The sequence below is a fragment of the Garra rufa genome, chromosome 3 (genome assembly GCF_049309525.1).
Source record: "Garra rufa chromosome 3, GarRuf1.0, whole genome shotgun sequence".
Classification (NCBI taxonomy): Eukaryota; Metazoa; Chordata; class Actinopteri; order Cypriniformes; family Cyprinidae; genus Garra; species Garra rufa.
The window spans coordinates 53,368,720-53,381,498 of record NC_133363.1 but is presented as its reverse complement, the minus strand read 5'-3'; positions in this window follow the sequence as shown (position 1 = coordinate 53,381,498).

Sequence of the window (12,779 nt, the reverse complement as noted above, 5' to 3'; positions counted from 1 at the left end):
ATGGAACGACATATCGTGCTCATTAAAACTCAGATTTGTCTGTTGCACTGGTAAGAAAACCTCTTTGCTGATGAGTCCATGGACTCAAGACAAAGATTATTTACTGTGCAAATTACTGATTTGAATATTTCAACTCCTGTAGCAACGAAGAATCAAATACTGAGAATAAACATGCAGTCACAACTGAAACTTAATGTCAGTGATTTTAACAGCACCATTTTACAGCAGGTCAGTGTCAAAAATAATAATAAAAAAAATAATATCTAGTCTGTGTTGAAGTAATGCAAATTATTGAATGACACATTAAACATTTATAATGCCTATAAGCACAAACAGTTGATGGTTCTGTTTGTCTTCAGTTGGAGCAAAAGCTGAGGAACCTGGGACTGCTGAATAACACGAAGCTGACATGGAGGACACAACCTGATGGACAAATATTTCACACCCTGAAACAAGCAAACATGACAAATGACTAGCAATGTAAAACTGTAGCATAATTGCTTGTCAGAAGGATGGCTTAAACATTTGTTGCTGTGTAATATGTTTAAAAACAACTAAAATGACTGATTTGACACGCATTTTATCTTTATTCTGTATGTGGTGAATAAGTAAACTATGATTATTCTATTTAGTGAATAGCAGTTGCGGTAAGTAATGAAGGTCTTCCTGTTTAAATAAAGTCTAGTGTGAATGTCTTAAGAAATTATCTTTAGATAATATTTATATTTGAATGGTTTGTTTGGCATGTCAGTCTCATCCTAGGCTTAACTGTGTCAACAAAGGTAGTGTTTTACACAATGAAATACTTTAAGAATGCTTTAAAAACAATAATTTGTAAATTCACAAAATGTTGTTGAAAATTACTGAAATAATGACTGTGTAAGCTGAATTTAAATAAATGTAGTTTTAAATGTTTGTATTCAATGAGTAATGAAGTGCTACCTACTTGAATTTTAAGCACCATGCTCATATGTGGTATGGATTGATTTTCTCAAAAGTAGCCTACCTCTTTAGCGTGGCAGTGTTAAAAAAATTGCACTCTCTTGATCATGCAGATGAAAATGGCACTAACATGCGTCTTAGTTATCCATTGTAGTTAGAAAAAAAAAGTTAAAGACTACATATTCCCATTGTACATCTACATTTGTCTTAAGCATCTACATGCAAGTAGAGTCATTTATTTATTTAAATGTAGAGAGAAGATAGAAACCCTTTGTGTAGTAATTATCATCCCAAACATTTATTTTCTAACTTTGGATATGCATAAATGAGTATTTCTTTGGACCACACATAATGTGTGTCATGATACGCTGCAGCAAGGGAACGAGTTCTTCAGAATACAATAATATTATTAACATAATCCAAAGGGAAACCAACAAGGAAACACAGGGAAACACAGTACTTAAAGGGGTCATCGGATGCCCATTTTCCACAGGTTCATATGATTTTTTAGGGTCTTAATGAAAAGTCTCTAATATACTTTGGTTAAAAATTCTGAATAGTAGTGTAAAAAAACACCCTTTTACCTTGTCAAAATCAGCTCTGCAAAATATCAGCTCATTTTATTGCATGGGCCCTTTAAATGCAAATGAGCTCTGCTCGCCCCGCCCCTCTCTGCTGAGGGATTACAAGCTGTAATGTTTACTTTAGCCACATTTATCGGAAACTTGACAACAAGCACAATATTAAGATGCAAAGATGCATCAAAAACCCTGACAATGTGGAACTAATATGTAAATGTGAAACATTCTCCTTAAAGGAGAAGTCCTAAAGTGAGATTGACCTAAAGTGTATTGAATCATGATACCGAGTGTGAACGTACCTTGCATATCTCATCTCAGTTTGTGTCCTGCAGTCCGAAATCTGGGGTTAGTTAGCCGATGCTAACAACAGGTTGTCAATGAGGGTAAATAGGGCATCGGAGTAGCCATGTAAATAAATCACTGTTTTACGCTATTTACGAGGCACAAAGTAGCTCCACACTTCATTGGTAGACTTCCAAGGGCCCTGACATTTAAAACGAGACATTGAGAACTCAGAAAAAGCACCGGTAGTTTATTTACAAGAGAATTTATACAGACATTTTCCACCAGAAATAGACCGGTCGCCGCCATCATGAATTTAGTCAAGATAAGTCGAGTGTCGAGCACCAAGGAACTTATCAGGTTATCAACTTATCAGGTTGTAGATTCCTTCGTGCTCGACACTCGACTTATCGTGACTCAATGTCTCGTTTTAAATGTCAGGGCCCTTGGAAGTCTACCAATGAAGTGTGGAGCTACTTTGTGCCTCTTATGGCGTAAAACAGTGATTCATTTATATGCCTACTCCGATGCCCTAGTTACCCTTATTGACAACCTGTTGTTAGCATCGGCTAACTGACCGCAGATTTCGGACTGCAGGACACAAACCGAGATGAGATATGCAAGGTACGTTCACACTCGGTATCATGATTCAATACACTTTAGGTCAATATCACGATTCAATACACTTTAGGTCAATATCACACCGGACTTCTCCTTTAAGTGGCTCAGCCAGTTCCAAGGGTTGTGCAAGAAGAAAGTGAAAGGTGAAAGGCCTTTAAGGTGAAAAAGATTAAAATTGTTTTAACATGGACTGCAATTAAATAAGATTTATTCAAAGAAAAATAGGCTATCCTCTCAGAATCTTGCTTTACTTTTCCTTTGATATTTAATCAAGAGCAAAAGTTGAACAGATAGTATGACAGGAGATTTTACAGTTCACTTAAATTAGGAGAAATTAGGTTTGAGGTCGGAGAAATGTTGTTGATAAAACAGCTACTGTAAGTGTTAATAAAATATTACTGGTCTGACCAGTTCAGTACATGAAACAGTTAGATTTAACCAGTGTTGAGTCCAAACTTCAGTTTGGACAATCAGTTTTGGGTTTTTTTCCTCTCTCTGTCTGGGTTGCATTTGATTTAGTCTACAGTGAATATTTTCTCAAAGTTTAAAAACACATTTTTAATACTACAAGAGATTGAGGGAGCACTGATCACTGAAAAGATTTTTTTAGCAAGATATTTAATTTGGCTTTTACAATGGCAGAAGGAGATTCACATTGCAATGGTAAGTGCAATTACTTGTATTTAATCAAGGGCAGTCAAGACTTTTATACTTTTGAAAAAATAATGTTTCTATTTATTAAAAAATACATAAAAATGCAACACAGTTTCCACAAAAATATTAAGCAGCACAACCCTTTTCAAATTGGATAATAATAATAATAAAGTTTGTTCATTTGTTAATGTAATTATACATATTTTCATTATTATTCGTATTTGTTGTATTTGTGTGATACTACTAGATTACCTCTATACTTTATTTAGTTTTCATCCTCTTCCTGAATTTCTTTTACAGAGGTTCAGTTAGTGTTGTTTGGAGGATTTCAGAGTGGTAAGAGTAAAATGGCGCACTCCTTTTTAAACAATAAATGTCAATCTGACGTAATGACCACACAGTGTGTGAAGATGGAAGGAAACATACAAGGCAAGAAAATCGTTCTTGTGGACACCCCAGCCTGGTGGAAGAGTGACCAGTTATGTGACTAAGAGTGGAGCTTATTAAAGCAACACTAAGTAACTTTTCCCTCAATGCTCCCTCTACAAGTTAGAAGCGGAATTGTCCATTACCGCTGTCGTAAATAATTTAGCCTACCGTCGTGTCACATGCACGTTATTTGTTTGAAAGGCTATCCAGGAGCAGCTTTGGAAATAACGATGTCCAGTGACAAGGTAGAGTATGTGTTGTATGACTTTATAAAAGTGTGAAAACCTTTGGTGAAGCCTGCCGTGAAGCAAGTCGCATTTGTAGTATCATTTGAACTACAAAACCGGGACCCGACGACCCAAACTTACATAGTGCTGTTATGGCTCATAGAGGGTCGCAAAGCGAATACGAAAGTGCCGTTTCACCCTGTTATGAGTTGATGAACCACTGACATGAGTTCGGAAACATTATTTTAAGGTAAAAAAAGTTACTTAGTGTTGCTTTAAAACGAAAGCAAAAGTAAAAGGCGCACCCGCATTCAAAATCAATTTTAAAACCCCATGTTTAGAGAGCGACTCCCCAATGTGCGCAAATAAGGTTACATAAAATATCTAGGCTGTTATTAGTATGTGGACTGTAATAAGTTGTCTATAACTCTGTATCATACTTAAAAAATTCGGTCTCTATTTGCACTTTGAATATTGAAAGAGTAGCCTACTTTGATTATGACTGCATAATAAAGAACTGTGTTGTTTATTTTTTGTTATTTATACTGTAGATTGTTTAAAAATGCAGTGGTTGTCTCTAAATTAAATGGCTGTACCTATAATAGAGAAAATAAACATTTTGTTCATGTACTCATATTTTCATTCGTTCTTGTCCCTTGCTTTGGGCATAAAATAAATATATAAAAAGGCTTTCAGAATCAGCCTATTTGATTTGCTTGGCAATCAGAATCAGCCATGAAGAATTAAGATCGGTGCATTACTAAAAAGAAACTGGGTGTTCCTCTTTTTTTTGATGCTCCTACCTTTTTGAAGTTTAATAGTAAACTTTTTGTTTAATAGTATTTAATTTTTGTGTAATAATATTTATTTTTATAAAAAAAGGGGAAAAAAAGGGAAATATTTTGTTTAAAAGATGCTTTTGAGTGTACATGTTACATGTAAAAATAAGCTGCTGTTCCCTTAAGCACTCTGTCGTTTCTATTTACTTACTTATTCGTTAATATTAATTTTGAGCTGCTTCTAAACGCACTCTGTGTCAGAGTTCTACCCCTACAAGATACACCAGCCACGCCCCCTGAAGACACACACACACGTTCACTGTCACCTGACTACTAATTACTCACCTGGATCCAATCAGCTCCCCTATATATACCCGGACTGTTTCATTCCTCGTTGTCTGATCTACCGATCACACCCCTGCTTTCTCCTCCCGTTGGACTCTATGTTTTCCTGCTTCCAGCTTGGGATTTACTTCCGTACACATTGGACATTCCAGATAAGATCTATCCACTCATTACCTGCTTCAGTATACTGGCAAAACCTGTTAATAAACTTACCTTTTATCATATACTCTCACCTCCGTCTCTGTCTCCCTCTGTGCTGTGACAGAAGATCAGACCAACAAACAAGATGGACAACGAGGAAACACCTGCACCAGATCAGCTCACCGAACTCATCAAGGCCTTCAAAGCGGCGCTAACACCATCTCCCGCGCCGCCATCTGCCTCAGGAAGTCCCATGGCTTTACCAAACACATTTTCGGGTGAAGCGGCTGAGTGTAGCGGTTTCCTACTGCAAGTCCAACTATTTATCAAGATGCAACCACAGCAATTTCCTACGGACGAATCAAAGGTAGCGTTTCTCATTTCTCTTCTCACCGGAAAAGCTCTGCAATGGGCGAAATCTATATGGCAAGCTAACACTCCTTTAATTCAGTCATTTGAGCAATTCACCTGTCATTTCTCTGAGGTTTTCAGTTCGAACACAGATGTACTCACCATTTCTGATCAGCTCTTCCGACTGCAACAAGGTTCTTCTTCCATCCACGAGTACACCCTCCATTTCCGGACGCTGGCGGCGGCTAGTGGCTGGAATGAGACATCGCTGCTGGGTGCCTATCGTCACGGTCTCCACCCAGATATTCGCGCCGCTATGGCCATCTATGATGACAACATCGGGTTGGAGACCTTTCTACAGCGAGCTACGAGGGTATCCCAGCGCCTAGCCGCCTGCCAGCCAACTGAAACCGCTCCTCAGTCCGCTACGGTGGCAGCTTGCTCTCCAGTACCAGAACCCATGCAACTTGATTCAACTCGTCTCACGTGGTCCGAACGTCAACGCCGCCTCAAGGAAAAACTCTGCCTATACTGTGGACAACCTGGTCATATTCTACGCACCTGTCCTGTCAGACCCCCACGTCCGGTGGTGAGTACCATTCAATCAGACATTGAAACTGCTCACCTGACTCTGATACCAGTGACGCTGCGTACTGCTAAACAAGATCTTTGTGTTTCTGCTCTCCTTGACTCAGGCTCTTCGGGAAACTTCATCTCCCAAGAATGCATAGATCTCTTACGCTTGTCACGTCACCGCCATAGCCCTGAACTATCTGTCAAGACCATCCAAGGGAAACCACTCGGACGTGGGCGGATTCGGTATTCTTCTCCATACATCACTCTGCAAGTTGGCTTATTTCATCAAGAACAAATCAAGTTTCTGGTACTGGAGAATTCCACAGTTGACATCATCTTGGGACGTCCTTGGCTCCATCGTCATCATCCGGAACTCCGCTGGGATCCTTGCGACATCATCGGGTGGAGTAAACATTGCCTGAAGAACTGCTTTACCCGTTTACCCTCGCCAGTTTCTGCTCCTCTGACCATCGCATCTACCAAGATTGAAAGTCCTGAAACTGACACCAAGGTGGAGATCCCAGCGGAGTATGAGGATTACGAGGACGTCTTCAGCAAGCAAGCTGCCACCCAACTTCCTCCTCATCGGCCATGGGACTGTTCCATCGATCTGCTACCTGGGGCTCAACTACCTAAAGGACGCATCTACCCCTTGTCCAACCCGGAGCGCCAGGCGATGGAGGAGTACATCCAGGAAGCTCTGAAGCAAGGATTCATTCGACCATCCACCTCACCAGCTGCTTCAAGCTTCTTCTTCGTGGGTAAGAAGGATGGAGGTCTCCGTCCCTGCATTGATTACCGCCAACTTAATGCCAACATCATCCAACAACCATATCCTCTTCCACTCGTTCCTGCCACCCTCGAGGAACTCCGTGGGGCTCACATCTTCTCCAAGCTGGACCTGCGGAGTGCTTACAACCTCGTTCGTATTCGTGCGGGAGACGAGTGGAAAACAGCATTCATTACACCTGCTGGCCACTACGAATACTTGGTTATGCCCTACGGTTTGTCCATCAGTCCCTCTGTCTTCCAAACGTTTATGAACGAGGTGTTCCGGGAATTTCTCCACAAGTTTGTGGTTGTCTATATTGACGATATTTTGATTTATTCCCGGAACCAGGCCGAACATCGCCAGCATGTCCGTCAGGTCCTTCAAGTCTTGCGCCAACATAAGCTATACCTCAAGCTTGAGAAGTGTGAGTTCCACCAGACTAAGGTTCAGTTCCTGGGTTATAACATCAGCCCCGAGGGTGTGCAAATGAACCTGGATAAGGTCCAATCCATCCTGAAATAGCCTAAACCCAGTACAGTCAAGGAACTTCAACGCTTCCTGGGGTTTTCAAACTTCTATCGCCGGTTCAAAAAGGACTACAGTCTCATCCCTGCCCCTCTGACCTCCCTCCTACGTGGTCGACCTAAACATCTGGTCTGGACCTCCTCTGCCCACGAAGCATTCCAGCAACTTAAGAAGATTTTCAGCACTGCTCCTCTCCTACACCATCCCAACCCCGATCTTCCATTTGTAGTTGAGGTAGACGCATCCACCATCGGCGTCGGAGCAGTGCTGTCTCAAGCAGCTGGTGAGTCCACTCTCCTCCATCCCTGTGCCTACTATTCCAAGAAACTGTCTCCGGCGGAGCAAAATTATGATGTAGGCAATCGCGAGTTACTAGCCATCAAACTCGCCTTGGAGGAGTGGCGTCATTGGCTGGAAGGGGCTAACCATCCATTTACCATCATCACGGACCATAAGAACCTTCAATACCTTCAAGAAGCCAAACGACTCAACCCCCGCCAAGCCAGATGGGCACTATTCTTCACACGTTTCCAGTTCAAGATTACCTACTGACCCGGATCCAAGAACATTCCTGCTGACGCTCTCTCCCGACAATTCTCCCACGACGCCGTGGTTGAGCCTGAAAACATCATTCCCTCAGAACTCATCGTTAGCCCCATCCAGTGGGACATCGACACCTGGATCCACGAAGCCACTCTCCAAGAGCCTGCTCCGCCGGAATGTCCAGAAGGTAAAATCTACGTACCCAGCTCCCAGCGTCAACACCTTCTGGACACAGTTCACCAGTCGCCGGGCTCTGGACACCCAGGTAGCAGACGGACCCTCTCGCTCATCCAAGCTCGGTACTGGTGGTCCAGTATGACCCAGGACATCATCAGGTACGTCCAAAGCTGCTCAGTCTGTGCCACCTCTAATACTCCTCGTCATCTGCCCACAGGAAAGCTGATGCCACTACCCATCCCGCAGAGACCCTGGTCCCATCTCGGGGTAGACTTTGTGACGGACCTCCCAGAGTCTGAAGGTAACACCTGCGTGCTGGTTGTAGTGGACCGTTTCTCCAAGGCCTGCAAATTTATCCCCTTGGCAGGCCTACCTACGGCTATGAACACCGCCGAGTTACTCTTCCAGCACGTATTCCGTCACTTTGGTCTCCCCGAGGAGATAGTGTCGGACCGGGGTCCACAATTCATCTCGCATGTATGGAAATCATTCTTCAAATCACTTGGTATTTCTGTTAATCTCTCATCAGGATACCACCCACAGACCAACGGCCAGACTGAGAGGAAGATCCAGGAGCTTGGACGTTACCTCCGGTCATACTGTTCCGCTGACCAACACAGCTGGAGCAGGTTCCTCCCGTGGGCCGAGTATGCACAGAACTCACTACGCCAGGAGACCACCGGACTTACTCCCTTCCAGTGCATACTCGGTTTTCAGCCCCCGCTGTTTCCCTGGACGGAGGAACCCACAAACGTTCCAGCTGTAGACTACTGGTTCCGAGAGAGCGAGAGAGTGTGGGACTCAGCTCATCAACATCTTCAACGAGCCATCCGACGCCACAAGGAGTTCGCTGATGTTCGTAGAAGACCCACCCCATTATACCAACCTGGAGATAAGGTGTGGTTATCTACGAGAGACATCAGGCTGAGGCTACCGTGCAAGAAGCTGAGTCCCCGCTACATCGGTCCATTCGAGGTCCTGAGGCAGATCAACGAAGTGACATATCAGCTTCAGCTCCCACCCAGGTACAGAATTCATCCCACCTTTCATGTATCACTTCTAAAACCCTACTTTCCCTCTGCCACAGATGATCCTGAAGCTGATACCCCTCCTCCAGAGATCCTGGATCAACCTTCTATCTACACCGTGAGGGAGATCCTGGATTCCCGACGTCGGGGCAACCGCCTGGAATATCTGGTCGACTGGGAGGGGTACGGACCTGAGGAGAGATCATGGGTGGCCAGAGACGATATCCTCGATCCTCAACTTCTGACGGACTTCCACCAGAGCCACCCAGAACGTCCTGCCCCTCGCGGTCGAGGTCGTCCTCGACGTCGGAGAGGGGCGTCGGGAGCCGCCCCTGGAGGAGGGGGTAATGTCAGAGTTCTACCCCTACAAGATACACCAGCCACGCCCCCTGAAGACACACACACACGTTCACTGTCACCTGACTACTAATTACTCACCTGGATCCAATCAGCTCCCCTATATATACCCGGACTGTTTCATTCCTCGTTGTCTGATCTACCGATCACACCCCTGCTTTCTCCTCCCGTTGGACTCTATGTTTTCCTGCTTCCAGCTTGGGATTTACTTCCGTACACATTGGACATTCCAGATAAGATCTATCCACTCATTACCTGCTTCAGTATACTGACAAAACCTGTTAATAAACTTACCTTTTATCATATACTCTCACCTCCGTCTCTGTCTCCCTCTGTGCTGTGACACTCTGTTGTTTCTATTTACTTACTTATTCGTTAATATTAGTTTTGAGCTGCTTCTAAACGCACTCTGTCATTCTATTTACTTACTTATTCGTTAATATTAATTTTGAGCTGCTTCTAAACGCACTCTGTCGTTTCTATTTTACTTACTTATTCGTTAATATTAATTTTGAGCTGCTTCTTAAAGCACTCTGTTGATTTAGTTATTTGTTTGTTTTATTTACATCTATTCACTTTTAGAAAAGGAGTGTTTCTTCTGTTATTTGTCCTGCGATTGCTTTTGCTTTAAATTCTAGTTTTTATTGCAATCATTAAAATTGATAACTGAGCGTACGGCCAAGGGAAGCTTTTGTTATTTCATATCGTTCCCTTCTGGAGCTATTACAAGTGCGAAGCTGTTGCTTTTTGAGTTTCGATTGAGCCATTTTGCGTGCGGGCGATACATTTGCGGCTGACTGAGCCTAGGAGGCGTCCCTAGCTTTTATCAGTGAAGCACTGTTCGGTTGTCAGCGGAAGCGTTCAGCCTCCTCGCGTGAAGACCGACGAGAGTAAAGACTTGCACTTTTTCTGCGCGACTTAACCGAGCAACGACACCGACAACGCACTTAAGTACTCCTTTCCTTTATTTCACTCTTCTTTCTGTCTGTCACGGTTGAGTAAGGGAAGGGTCTGGGTCCAGATGCAGGTAAGAGGTTTTTTTAATTAAACAAATAAACAAACAAAACAAAAAGGCCAACACGGCACAACTAAACATAAACTGAAACACTAAATAAACAAAATCAAGAACACGATCAAAAAGCCAGGGATCCAGAGACACAGAAACAAAACAAGACTTAAGACAATGCAGACATGAAACAGGAGTGAGAAGTGAGTGTTCTTATAGACCAGATAATTGTGAACAGATGTGAGTGATCAGTGCTAATGACAAAGACAGGTGAATGCAATCAGGAAGTGCAGTGCAGGAACAGCGACCTCAGGTGGCTGAGGGAAACCCCACAGCCCAGATCATGACACTGTCCTCCTCTATCATGTGTTTCCAACTCATTCCGGTGGTCTCTACACACCGCACTAATATCACACGCACACGTCGACGCAATATTTCTAACCTGCGTCCTATCGACACCTCTTCCACTGAACCTTTCTCGTTCACGGTTGGACTCTGGAACTGTCAGTCAGCTGTCAACAAAGCTGACTTCATTTCAGCATTTTCTGTGCCATCTGGTCTGAGCATTCTAGGTTTGACTGAGACCTGGATTTGTCCAGAAGACTCTGCAACCCCAGCTGCTCTTTCTAATAACTTTTCCTTCTCTCACACCCCTCGTCACACTGGAAGGGGCGGGGGTACGGGACTTCTTATTTCTAACAACTGGAAATACTCAACCCATTCTCCTCTATGCAATTATAGTTCATTCGAATCTCATACAATCACTGTAACATCTCCTATCGAACTCCACATTGTGGTAATCTACCGCCCTCCTACTCAACTTGGCATCTTCTTAGAAGAGCTGGATGGGCTGCTGTCCTCTTTTCCAGAGGATGGCAGCCCACTTCTAGTCTTTGGGGACCTCAACATTCACCTTGACAAACCCTATGCTGCTGACTTCCATTCACTTCTAGCTTCATTTGATCTACAACGGGTTATCACTACATACACTCATAAGTCTGGCAACCAACTTGATCTCATTTACATGCGAAATTGTATTTCAGACAACATTGCGGTCAAACCCCTACACATCTCTGACCACTTCTTCATTACATTTGACCTACATCTTGCTACTTGTGCACCCCCAACCCCTCTACCTGTTACTTTTAGAAGAAACCTATGCTCTCTCTCACCCTCCCATCTTTCTTCTTTAGTATCCTCCTCTCTTCCCTCTCCTACTCACTTCTCATCCCTGCACACTAATGCAGCAACTGACACCTTATGCTCCACTCTTACCTCCTGTCTAGATGTTATATGCCCTCTCTCCTCAAGGCCAGCACGAGCTGCTCCGACAACCCCTTGGTTATCCGATGTTCTCTGTGAGCATCGCTCCAAACTTAGGGCAGCCGAGAGAAAATGGCACAAATCTAAGGATCCATCCGACCTCAGTATGTATCGGTCTATGCTCTCATCTTTCGCTACCCAAGTACATACAACCAAATCTTCATACTTCCACAACAGGATCAACAATTCTCCAGACGCACGCAACCTTTTCAAAACATTTAATACACTGCTTTGTCCCCCTCCACCACCTCCCACAACTTCTATAACAGCTGATGACTTCGCCACATTTTTTACAGACAAAACTACATCAATCAATAATAAGTTCTCAGCTCCACACATACAGGAACTAAAATTGACCACACTCACGGCTGGAACTCCCCTCTTCTCCTTCTGTCCTTACTCGGAGGCAGAAGTAACCAAACTTTTCAGGCACTTTTCCCACTACATTTAAGCAGGCCCGGGTAACCCCACTGCTCAAAAAACCTACACTTAACTCTTCACTCATTGACAACTACAGACCTGTCTCTCTCCTTCCATTCATAGCAAAAACACTGGAACGGGCTGTTTTCAACCAGCTATCCTTATTCCTCTCACAGAACAATCTACTGGACTCTAACCAATCAGGGTTCAGAAGCGGCCATTCAACTGAGACTGCGCTACTGTCTGTCACTGAAGCCTTGCGGACGGCAAAAGCTGAGTCCAAATCATCTGTACTCATCTTGCTGGACCTATCTGCAGCTTTTGACACTGTGAATCACCAGATCCTCCTGTCCACCCTCTCAACGCTGGGCATCACAGGGACTTCACTTCACTGGTTCAAATCCTACCTCTCTGGTAGGTCTTTCAGGGTGGCCTGTGGAGGGGAGGTATCCAAAACTCATCAACTGGTCACTGGGGTTCCTCAGGGATCAGTTCTTGGACCTCTCCTCTTCTCCATATACACTACATCTCTGGGCCCCATCATACAGGCACATGGCTTCTCCTACCATTGCTATGCTGATGACACACAACTCTATCTTTCATTCAAACCAGACGATCCATCGGTAGCTGCACGGATCTCAGGTTGCCTGGCGGATATCTCTGCATGGATGAAGGAACACCATCTACAGCTCAACCTAGC